Below are 11,918 nucleotides of genomic sequence, written 5' to 3' on the forward strand. Positions count from 1 at the left end.
ATAATTTATTTTGAAAAACCGTTTACTTTGGACATAGATTGTTAAAAAATAGGTCTAAGCATTCATAATTTATGTTAATTTGATACTTTAGCTTCACTATTTTCACACTTGTAAATGTTTCTTACACATGTCTACAATTTTAAATCTATGTTTTTAACTTTACTGTAGCCAAATTATCTTGGCATGTACTTTGCTATTTGATATCTAAAAATCTTTACTCATTACAGAATGCTCAACCATTTATCTTTCAATTAATTTGCATGCAGTTATGTAAATGTATCAATTGTTTCCTTAAAGCTCGCAATAAACAATTAAACCAATATTGTCTTAATTTTACTTTTTTTTTTACCAAAAAAAAAAGTTTAAAAAAAAATGGTTCGGTCGGGTTAACCATCAAAGAACACGGGTCGGGTCATGGGTCAACTCGTTTTTGCTTCGGGTCAAAAAAATCGGGTTCTGGTCGGGTCGAGTCGGGTCAAAAAATTCTGACCCGTTTTGCCATATCTAGTTACAGTGTTACACACACACACACACACACACACACACACACTCTCTCTCTCTCTCTCTCTCTCTCTCTCTCTCTCTATCTCTCTCTATATATATATATATATATATATATATATAACAAAAATAATAATGATAAATCAATAAGGCTGAAATGTAAAATTCATCTTTTAAGTTTCACCATTTTTTATTTTAGTCCTCTAAATTTACATTATGTTATTTTAGTCCTTAAGGTTTTTTTTTTTAATGAGAGTTGTTTAAGTTTTAATTCTCCTCAATTCAGTCATCCATTAAAATTCCATCCATTCCTACTGTTAATTTAATATTATGTTGTCACGCCCCCATATGAAGAACACGAATAGAAAGTAGAAACCCACCATTTAAAAGTAGATGGTAAAGAGTCCTAATAGGTGTAATGGATTCATCCCAAAATGAACCATTTGAAAATGTTGGCACCTCTCATAGGTTTGGTCGTGCAAAGAGTCACATGGTCTTGCATTAGTTCAAGGGAGATTTTGCAAATGATCACAAATTAAACCGCGTATAAGTCTAGCTCTTCAATCATCTTTTTCAAAATCCAAGGCCTGTTTGGTAAATCAACTTAAACACATGTTTTCAGATTTTAAACAACATTACATGTATTTTCACACATTTTTTCACCTACATGTATTTCCAAAAGAATTAAAACTGTTGTTTAAACATATGTATCAAACGGGCCCCCAATTTCTCTACACCAGCTCCAACAACCCCACCTAAAGCCCCATATTTAACAGCAGTGTCCAGATCTAAAACATGCCCATCTCCACCACCACTACCTTCATGCCCAACAACCTCATCTTTCTCTTCGTTGTTTTGTCTCTCCTCTCCCTCTTAGTCTCTTGATCTCTCTTTCTCTCTCTTAGTCTCAGTTATCAATGGGTTAGGTTAGGGTGGAAGGGTTTCTATTTGTGTTCTTTAGATAGGGAGGACAACCATGTGGACTTAGGGCTATAAACTCAAGTTTTGTCGAGTAGTGCATGTTCAAGTTTAGCTCGTCAGAAAAGTCGAAAGCTCAACTTGGCTTGAGCTTGAGCTCGTGACAAACCTAAGAATGGTGTTTAAGCTTGAGCTCGTGAAAAAGCCAATAAGTTTTAACTTGGCTTGCCTTGACTTGTTGGCTTGATTAGTTAGTCAAGCCAAGCTCAAGCTTAATATCAAACTCAAACGCAAGCTTAGGTCAAGCTTTTGAGCTTGAGATCTAAAAAAATTACATTATTGAATGCTTGAAGTTATAAAATTAAGAAAAAAAAAAAGAAAAAAGAAAATAGTATATTAATTTGATCATGCATCTAGTTCAACTTATAATTGGTCATTATTCAAATTAAAATTGATGTGGGATGAAAACGCTCAGACCGTCGCTGGACGGTCATCACCTCGGCAACCGTCCAGGAGTTATCCTTAGGACGAGGGTAACAGACAAGGCCATCCTGAGGATGATAGCGAAGCTACATCCTTCGTCCATGGGATGCGCACAGCATGCCCCGATAGGACTCGTCCACATAAAGCTTCGTGGACGAGGATGCTACACTTGGAATTATCAGGCACACTCGACGAAGGAATTCCAGGACAAGGAGATCATACTTAGGAGAATCTCCGAACATAATGTGACAATCCCTTATCCCATGCATAACTATCATGTATCCGTTGTGAAATAGAAGTGTAACTCCTAAACAGTTATGGCAGTTACGTTTAACCCTCCTTGAATCCAAGAGAGGTTCCAATTTCGATAACCGTCTATGAAGGCGCTATATAAAGACTGATTCAGACAAGGAAAAGGTATGTGAATTTTATTCCAAAAAATTTGGAACTCCAAAAATATAGAGAGAAAAACTAACTTTACCATCAGAGGGTTTTTGGCCGGCAGCCCCGGTCGCCTTTGATTGGCTTCTCTTTTTTCTTTAGGCCGCAGAGAGAGCAAGTGGTCCTATCAAGTTCAAAGCATCCAGTCTACTGATCTTCTTAGCATCATCAGTTGGCGCCATCTATGGGAAATTACAGTGTTCTTTTCGTTCGGTTATTTGTTCTGTTTTCAACGATTAGCCCTTCCTAGACAAAAGGTTGAATGGTTCGAACAAGATCAAGGGCTACAAGCCCAGGCCACCAGGAGAGTAGGGATGCTTCTAGCAACCCCCTTCGCGATCGTAGGTCAGCGTCTGTCGTGCAACCACCCTCCATTCAACATATACAATCCATGGCCGCCGCTATGGCGGAACTAATACGTCAAAACCAGGAGTTGAATAGGGAGATCAACCTCAGGAGGCAGCGCCAAGATGGGCACGCGGATAGACGGGCACCGAGTCAGGAAGGTGGAGGAGAAAATGTCGAGTCCGAAGATCAAACAAGGGGTACCGCTTCAAGAAGGGTGCCACACTTGGAAAAAGAGATGGACCAGATGAGGAAAGCCATGGATGAAATGAGGAAAAACATGAGGCGAGCGAACCCAGTGGATGATATGGTTCACAGAACGGACTCCCCCTTCACGGCTTCCATCAGCAGTCACCCCCTGCCTCCAAAGTTCAAAATGCCTTCTCTGGACTTGTATGATGGAAATCGCGACCCTTACGATCATATTGCAACTTTTAAGACGACCATGCACCTACAAGGAGTCCCAGACAAGATTATGTGCAGAGCTTTTCCTACCACACTTAAAGGACCAGCGCGGGTGTGGTTTGGTAAGATACCCCCAAACTCGGTAGGATCCTTTGAAGAGTTGAGTAAGTTGTTTGTCAACAATTTCATTGGAGGACAGCGTCACAAGCGTTCCTCCTCCAGCCTACTAACCATAGAGCAAGGGGAAAATGAGAGTTTGCGATCCTTTATCACCCGGTTTAATAGGGAGGCCCCGACAGTGGACGAGATGGATGACAAGTTATTGCTGGCCGCTTTCCACAATGGGGTCAATTCTGACTTGTTCATTCATAAGCTCTACGAGCAGGAACCACAGACCATGGCCGATCTCGTCCATTCGGCCCAGAATTTTATGAACGCCGAGGATGCTATCATTGCCAAGAAAAGAAAAAGGGCAGAACGTTCGGAAGCGGGTCACCATCGTTATTCGGATCAAGGACCTCGTCCAAAGAAAGCTCGAATAGACGAGAGGAAAGATAAGAATGGTAAGAAGGCCAGTTCCTCCGCGAGGAATCAGCAATACACGCCCCTGACTATGCCGCTAGAGCAGGTACTTATGCAGATCAAGGATGATCCGTCCTTGAAGTGGACGGAAAAAATGAAGGGAGACCCCAACAAGCGTAATAGGAGCAAGTACTGTCGCTTTCACAGGGACCATGGGCATGATACGGATGAGTGCTTTGACTTGAAGTAGTAGATAGAAAATCTCATCAGACAGGAAAAATTGAGGAACTTCCTTGGACGAGACTAGAGAGATGAGAAAATGAAGGCTAAGGTGGAAGAATCATCACGCCCCCCACTAGGAGAGATAAGGGTAATTATAGGAGGAAACTCGACGGCGCAGTCGTCCAAGTCAAGGAAGACATACCTGAAGGTGGTGCAGAACATCCAACCATCTGGACGACCCCCTAGGACGAGGGAAGTAGACCAACATGCTGTTACGTTCATGGACGAGGAGGCAGGACGACTCCACCACCCACACGATGACGCGATAGTCATCACCCTACTCATCTCTGACTACATGACCAGGAGGGTATTGATAGACAATGGCAGCTCTGCAGACATTCTCTACTACCCCGCATTCCAACAAATGAGGCTAGGACGAGATCAGCTTCGACCAGTGAACTCGCCGTTGGTAGGATTCGGAGGAATGAAGGTGCAACCTGTGGGCACCATCACGTTATCAGTGGTCGTTGGAACGTATCCGCAGCAGATAACCAAGGAGGTAAATTTTCTCGTTGTTGATTGTGCATCGTCATATAATGCAATTATTGGAAGGCCAACTTTGAATAGCTGGAAAGCGGTAACCTCTACCTACCACCTATCCATTAAATTTCCAACCGAGCACGGAGTGGGCCAGGTGCAAAGAGATCAGCTTGCCACCAAAGAATGCTACCTAGCTATGCTGGCCATGGACGAGCACATGCAGGCGATGAGTATAGACGGAAGAAGGGTCGTGGCTGAACCCACTGAAGCATTAGACGTCCCTTTGGACGATAACCAGCCCGAGAAGTCTACTAGAGTTGGAGCGAGCATGGAAGAGGGGGCAAAGCACGCTTTGATTCGGTTTCTAAAGAAAAGCCTCGATGTCTTTGCATGGAGTCATGAGGACATGCCTGGCATTGATCCGAGCGTCATTACCCATAGCCTGAACGTGTGTCCCTATTCGAAACCAGTGCGTCAGAAGAAAAGAGTTTTCGCTCCCGAGCGAGACAATGCCATTAAGGAGGAGGTGCAGAAGTTGGTCACCACGAAGTTCATCCGAGAAGTTCATTACCCAGATTGGTTGGCGAACGTGGTCATGGTCAAGAAAGCTAATGGCAAGTGGCGAATGTGCGTGGACTTCACTGATCTAAACAAAGCTTGCCCCAAGGATAGCTACCCATTGCCACGCATTGACCGGTTAGTGGACTCAACGGCGAGTCACGGGATACTTAGCTTCATGGACGCTTTCTCGGGTTATAACCGGATACGGATGGATGAAGCGGATCGGAGAAGACCTTCATTCATCACGAGCCGAGGGTTGTATTGCTACAAGGTAATGCCCTTCGGTTTAAAGAATGCGGGGGTGACCTACCAAAGGTTTGGTTAACCAAATGTTCCGTCCTCAAATCGGGCGAAATGTAGAGGTTTATGTGGACGACATGCGGTGAAGAGCCGGGACGAGGAAAAACATACCGGACGACCTTCAAGAGACTTTTGATACGTTGCGATGGTACAACATGAAATTAAATCCGAGCAAGTGTGCTTTCGGAGTTTCATCCGGGGAAATTCTTGGGGTTTATGGTGTTGCACGGGGGGAATCGAGGCGAATCCGAGATAAAATCCGGGCAATGCGAACATGGAGCCACTTAGAAGAATATCAAGGAAGTCCAATCTCTTACTAGACGAGTCGCCGCCTAAACGGGTTTGTATCGAAAGCTACCGACAAATGTTTACCATTCTTTAAAGTCCTTAGGAAGGCTTTTGAATGGACGGACGAGTGCCAACGAGGCCTTCCAAAACTTGAAGACGTATCTCATGACGGCCCCGCATTGTGAGTCCGTCATGCACGGGGAAGAGTTGTACTTGTATTTGGCGGTGTCCCGCGATAAGCTCGAGCGTTAGTCGAGAGAAGAGGGGAGAGTCCGAAACCGGTCTATTACACAAGCCACACGATGAGAGGGGGCGGAAGGACGGTACCCGATGATGGAAAAACTAGCCTTCGCATTAATCACGGCTTCCGGGGAAGGCGAGACATTATTTTCCTGAGCACACGTCATCAACGTCCTAACGGACCATCCCATAAAAAAGGCGATGAGCAAGTTGGAAGGCTCGCCTGGACGGCTAGTACAGGTGGGCCGTTGAGCTTAGCGAGTTTGATATTAAATACCTCCCAAGTGCGATAAAGGCGCGAGCATTGGCGATTTCATCGCGAGTTCACTCCCGGCCGGGGATGAGGCGCTAAGGGCGAAAGTGGCCGAGAAATGGGTGGTCAATGTCGACGGGTCGTCCACCTTGTATGCGGTGAGGAATTGGGGTTATACTTGAAGTCCCCAGGGGTGACGGTGGAGTATGCAGCCGTCTGCAGTATCAAACTACCAACAACGAAGCTGAGTACGAGGCACTGCTCAAAGGATTAGAGTTGGCTAAGTCCCTAGGGGCGGAGTCGGTAACAATCAGAGGAGATTCTCAGCTGGTCGTTAATCAAGTAAATGGAATGTGCGATGCTAAGGAAGATTGATTGAAGAAATACCTCAACAAAGTGAAACGACTTGCACGAAAATTTTCGGCCGTAAGTTTTGTTCAACTACCGAGGGAGGAAAACACGGAAGCGGACGCCTTGGCAAAAGCAGCTTCAGCAGGGGTGACAGACGAGTATGACAACATCCAATACATGCCGAGCATAGACATCCTTGACATACAGCAGGTAGGAGGAGGTGAAGATTGGATGAGTCCAATAATGATCTATCTCAAAGATGGAAGGCTTCCAGAGGACAAGGATGAAGCGAGAAAGTTGAGGGTCAGGGCAGCCAAGTACGTCCTCATAAATGAGGTGTTGTACAAGCGAGGTTTTTCCCAACCTTACTTAAGGTGTTTGGCTCCTGACGAGTCAAACTATGTTCTAAGGGAAGTTCATGAAGGAGCATGTGGAAATCATTCGGGAGCAAGGCCAGCTGGTCCATAAGATCGTCCGTGCGGCTACTGCGGCCTACAATGCGGGCGGATGCTAAAGCCTATGTCAAGGTATGTGACCGGTGTCAACGCTATAGCAATGTACCTAGACGGCCGTCGATCGAATACCAAACCCCAATGATGGCCCCATGGCCCTTCGCACGATGAGGTGGACATCACAGGCCCTTTTCCCATGGGAATGCGGCAGAATGAAGTTTTTGGTGGTGGGAATCAGCTACTTTACCAAGTGGGTAGAAGCGAGCCTCTTTGCGGCAATCACTCGACGGAGAACGTGAAAAATTTTGTATGGAAGAATATTCTATGCGGAGTTCGGGGTACCCGGGGTATTAGTATCCAGACAATGGACGTCAATTTGACAACGCACCCTTTAGAGACTTTTGCAATCACTTCGGGATCAAGAATCACTATTCCTCACCCTCCATCCGCGAGCGAAATGGACAAGCGAAGTAGCAAAGCCGATCCTCGCGAAAATCATCAAGACTCGGCTAGCGGGGCAAAAGGGATATGGCCGGACGAGCTACCGAGTGTTCTTTGGGCCTATAGAACGGCTTGCCTGAGCTGCACAAACTCCGACAGGATAGACCCCTTTTAAGCTAGCCTATGGGAGTGAAGCTGTTATACCAGCGGAGGTTCATATGGCAAGTCATCGAGTGATGGAGTACCAGGAGAAAGACAATGGGGAACAACTTCGCCTTGACCTTGATCTTGTTGACGAGGTAAGAATGAATGCGGAGCAGAGGACGGCAAGGTACAAAAATCTTATGGCCCGACAGCATGATGCCATGGTAAAACCCAGACGGTTCGGTGTGGGGGACCTTGTTCTCAAAAGGGTCTCCTTGGCGACTAGGAATCCAGCTCATGGAAAATTGGGACCCAATTGGGAAGGACCCTACAGGGTAATCAACTGCAAGAGGCAGGGGTCCTACTACCTGGAAGCTCTGGACGGGCGGAAGTTAGAGCATGCCTGGAACGTGGAACATCTGAGGAGGTACTATCAGTGATGAGCAGGGACGAGGGAAGCCGGTGGCAAAGTTACAGCTATGATTTGCGTATTCGCTTATACTTACTGTTGTGTTCTTACGGCTATTATGGTGTGTTGTGAATAAAAAGTGCACTAGTTCTCAAACTTTTGCACCGTTTACAGACCAGCTTATGAAAGACGAGGTTATGTATTTCTCTTAAGTATTTCAATAAGGCGCTAGCTTATAAGCATGTGCCACGCTTGTGAACAATGTTCATGTAATAATATGGTGTGGATTTCTTATGTATTTGATGCATAGATTTAGTTTCCACAATAATACCCACAGAAGGGGCGGGCAAAAGCCTAAGACGAATAAAAATCTTCGGACGCAGAAACACTCGTCCAAGTCTTTCCTTTAAAAAAGGATAAAGCAGAGAAAAAAGCCAAGGCCTTCTCGTCCAAAGCTTTCCTTTAAATAAGGATAAAGCAAAGAGGGATAAGTTAAGGCACACTCGTCCAAAGCATTCCTTTAAAAAAGGATAAAGCAGAGAAAAAAGCCAAGGCCTTCTCGTCCAAAGCTTTCCTTTAAATAAGGACAAAGCAAAGAGGGATAAGCTAAGGCACACTCGTCCAAAGCATTCCTTTAAAAAAGGACAAAGCAAGAGAAAGAAGCCTAGGAATACTCGTCCAAGGTTTCCCCTTAAAAAAAATGCTCGTCTAAGACTTTCCTTCAAATAAGTATAAAGCAAAAGGAAAAAGGCCAAGTCCCACTCGTCTAAGAAGGAAGAGTAAGCATTAGGGTATAGCATTCCAAAGACGATCACTCGTCAAGACGAGAAAACATAAACATTATGAACTTCTTGCGAGAAGTCAAGTAATAATGGCCTAAAGGACAAGCAAAAGTAATGCAGTCATCATCGTCTTAAGTGGGTCGTCAAAAAAAAAAAAAAAAAAAAGATCATGTAGACGACCATCCAACACTTAGAGCATTGTTTGAAAGACAATTGCATAAATAATAATATATAAGCTCGTCCACACAATATATAACAAGTAAAGAAGACATTCCTTAGCCTAAAGAGGGTAGACGGCAACCATCCAAAAACCCTTATAAAATAAGTATTAAAAGGCATTGTGCATAAACTCGTCCAGAACACTCTAGACGAGGTAATTGTACTTGAATACATTTCAAACTCTCAAATACATTTAAAAAAAAAAAAAAGAAAGAAAAGAAAGCTAAACAACTATAACAATTTATTCAAGAGGAAGGGGCATCGATGTTGGGGTCGTCCTGAGCCGGTTTGGTGGAAGGGTCGTCCTCGATGTTGACATCGTCTGAGCCTGTGTGGACGAGGGAACTTGTAGCAGCAGCAAGGTTGAGTTTAATGGTGCTAAAGTCAACTTCAGGAAAGTTGTCCATAGCGTCCATTCTAAAGTCCTCAAACCCTTTCTTTGCGTAGTTTGTATCCATCTCGATGTGAACTCTTTGGACGCTTTGAATTCCTCCACTGCCTCGTCTTTAGCTTTCTTAAGAAGTAGACTCAGCTCGTCGTTCTCCTTTTGAAGAAGTTCAAGACGTTCGTGCTTCTTGGCGACGTCGGACTTGACTCCCCACCAAAGCCTTCAACTCCTCGAGACTCGTCCTTGGCCTTGTTCGCCACCTCCCGCCCACGTCCTACGGTCGTTTTTGATCTCTTCTATTCTTTTCTCTAGAAGGATCCTCGTCTGTCCATCTACGTAGCTTTGCCCGGGACGCGGCTATGAACTTGGACATTGCCTACATGGAAGAATAGGAAGTTCGAGAAGATAGAAATAACATTGGGCAAACATGGACAAACCAAGACAGAGCAAAAATGGTCACCTTGAAGAGATCGTGGACGCGAGTGCTCGAACTCTTTCAAGGACATGTTGTAGCACGCGGCTACGTCCTCGCCTTTCATAGCCTCTTGGAATCGCTTCCCAAGCCGGATCCTCGTTCTCCAGTAAGTTAGTAGAAATCCCTTGAGGAGGGCTGGGACGAGTCGGGAGCGAGGGACTTGGACGGAGTGGCACTGGGGCGTGGACGAGTCTACATCAACGACCGGGACGGGCGGGCGGAAGGAAGTTCGAGGCCTAGCCGGTTTCGAGCTGGGCCGACCCGGACTTAGCCTTCTTCCCCGACGACTTGGCAAGCTAGCCAAGTCCACGTACTTGGACAAGCTTTTCCTTTTTCTCCGGAAGCGGGGACGAGGTGAGGTTCAGGTCTCGCTGCCTCGTCGATCACTTCCTTCCCCTTGTTTCCCTTCATGGTTGCCATTCCTAAAAAAAATAAAAAATAAAAATAAAAAAGTGCGAACACATACATACAAATAAATAATAATAATAATAAAACAAAAATGGAAAACACATGTCTTAAAGAGGAACACTCACGTCTATGGGTAGTTAGCTCGTGTGCTAAGGCGTCGACGGACGGTTCAGGGCCGAGTCCCCACTTGTGTAGACGCTTAAGGGTCACTAACGAGTGAAAGTCTCGTTCAGAATGTAGACGGGCCCTGTGGACGCGATCACAATGGAACTTACTCAAAGAAGGTCGTCCAACGGCTGGAAAGGGAAGAAGGAAGTTAAGGTTAGACCATCGTCCAAAGAGAAAGTATAATAAAAAAGAAACAAAAAAGAAGAGCATAACATACCTTCTGGACGAAGGTTCCCTATGTCTCCAGTATAAGGAGCAAACGAGTCTCTACCAATCTCAACGGGATGCCCCGCCCAGAAACCAGAGACGAAGAAAAATTCCGTCTTCCGGTTACGTCGGACGAGGGCAAGACTTAATCGGTCTACGGTCATTGCTCATTGTGACGGGCGATGGAAGCCTCGAGATTGATTTATCTCGGAGGGTTTATAGGTACAAGAACTCGTCCACGGTGATAGGACGGTCCCGTCCAAACACCTTCAAATCCATAAGACTTGCATGGAGACAATTAGTCTCCATGCGTTGGGGTTAACGACACACTCCCAAGCCCAGCCTAGTGAGTAATTCCCTAGCAAAGGCATTCAAAGGAAGTCTAAGCCCCCCTAACAGATAAGCTTCATAAACACCTATTCCAAAACGAGGCTGGCAACACCATTCACCTCGGACAGCTAACCTAGGGTTTAGATCATCAGGAATTTGAAACCAACTCCTAAGGGAATCTAACCTTCTCTCGTCCGTCCTAAAAGGAACCTCTAGAGCACAACTATATACGGTTTCCCGTTCGTCCAAAGGGGAGGATGGCGGGGAGCTCGTCGAGGTGTCAGCCCCAAAGGCTGTCCTCGTCCTAATACACTCTTGAAAGGTTTCTGCAGGAATTCCAGGAACACCAGATGTGTATTCCTCAGTTGTGTGACCATTACTACTACTACTGGCGTTACTGGAGGTATCACAACTAGAGTCGTCGTGATACTCGTCTATAGCCTTGACCACACTGTCGCTAGACGAGCAGGAGGCCATTGAAAATGTCCTAACACTTAAAACGGAAAGCTAGAATAAGTGTAGAGAGATTACCTGGCTCTAGACGAGGGACACTAAGGACGCTGAGGATATTCTTAGACGAAGCGATGGACGAGAGTGTCAAAGCAGAAAATTTGAAAAAGTAAAAGGGGCATGGGAGGGAAACCACTATTTATAGGCAGAAAAGTCTCGGTAACCGCAACGACGGAACCAATTAGAAGGCAACACGTGGCGCATGCCTCGAAGAAGTAAACTAGTTGACTAACCCCCTATGGATGTGCGACACGTAGCGCGTTTTAAAATCTGTCGATACGTTGCATAACTCCTGGACGAGGGGCAACTGATGTAGGATGAAAACGCTCAGACCGTCCCTGGACGGTCATCACCTCGGCAGCCGTCCAGGAGTTATCCTTAGGATAAGGGTAACAGACAAGGCCATCCTGAGGATGATAGCGAAGCTACATCCTTCGTCCATGGGATGCGCAAAGCCTGCCCCGATAGGACTCGTCCACATAAAGCTTCGTGGACAAGGATGCTACACTTGGAATTATCAGGCACACCCGACGAAGGAATTCCAGGACGAGGAGATCATACTTAGGAGAATCTCCGAACATAATGTGACAATCCCTTATCCCACGCATAACTGTC

The sequence above is a fragment of the Castanea sativa genome, chromosome 5, assembly GCF_040712315.1.
Source record: "Castanea sativa cultivar Marrone di Chiusa Pesio chromosome 5, ASM4071231v1".
Classification (NCBI taxonomy): Eukaryota; Viridiplantae; Streptophyta; class Magnoliopsida; order Fagales; family Fagaceae; genus Castanea; species Castanea sativa.